We start from the raw sequence: 1,117 nt of genomic DNA on the forward strand, positions 1-1,117 counted from the left end.
AGAGGGGGGGGGGGGGGGGGTGTCCCTTCCAATTCATACCAGACTCTTTAGCTCTGGTAGGAATTTTATGGCGGAACCTAATGTAAAAAAAACAAAAAGAAAAGCGTGAGGTCCCCCTAAATTCCCTTACCAGGCCTTTGATCTGAGCAGCAACCCGGCAGAGCAGGAAAGAGGGGGGAACAAGCATGCACCTCCCTCTCCTGCATCATACCAAGCCACATGCCCTCAATATGGGGAGGGTGCTTTGCCGGTGGGACCCACTGGAAAAGCACCTTGTCACCATGTTGATGAGGACAAGGGCCTCTTCCCCACAGCCCTGTCCTGGTGGTTGTGGGGGCCTGCGAGCAGGGGGGCATGTCTTAATCCGGGTGCCTCCTTTCATAAAGGGGGCACCCAGATTCCGCCCCCCCCTTGTGAATGAGTAAGGGGTAGTTGTTACCCCTACTCATTCACCAAATAAACAGTAACATTGCAAATAAATACACCACACCATATACAAAGTCCTTTATTTGAAAAAAAGAACCACAACACAGGTTTTGTGCATCCAAATGTCTGAATTTCTTAAAATTTGTACAAATTTAAATTTAATTTGGAACGAAATGAATCGCACGTGTCTTCATAACTGCATGTACTAGTGATTTTTACTATTTTATAGTTCATATTAAAATGTAAATGGTATTTCTATCCTTCATATTAAAAGCAGTATAACATTTTGAAGATTTTGTGAACAAAATTTTTTTCTGCAAATCAAACTGGAAGAGCTTTAATTATTATTGGGAACAATGCACTGTCATTTGTGTCAGTGGGAATACCAGGACACTATCATTTGTGTCAGTGGGAAGAACAGGGCACTATCATTTGTGTCAGTGAGAAAAACAGTACACTATTATTGGTGTCAGTGGGAAGAATAGCTTTAGAATGTAGATGTCACCAGCACACCAGCACGACAGAAACTCATAAGCCAGTGCAAATCCATTTATTGATAGATGCCACTCCGAATATCAAGTTCTTTCGGGGCCACACAGGGTCCCCTTCATTAGGCTCAGAGTAGACAAGTCTACTCTGAGCCTGATGTGGGGGACCCGGTGTTTGTTGATATTCTGAGTGGCATCTATCA

The sequence above is a fragment of the Nanorana parkeri genome, unplaced genomic scaffold, assembly GCF_000935625.1.
Source record: "Nanorana parkeri isolate BGI_ZX_2015 unplaced genomic scaffold, ASM93562v1 scaffold217, whole genome shotgun sequence".
NCBI classification, from domain to species: Eukaryota; Metazoa; Chordata; class Amphibia; order Anura; family Dicroglossidae; genus Nanorana; species Nanorana parkeri.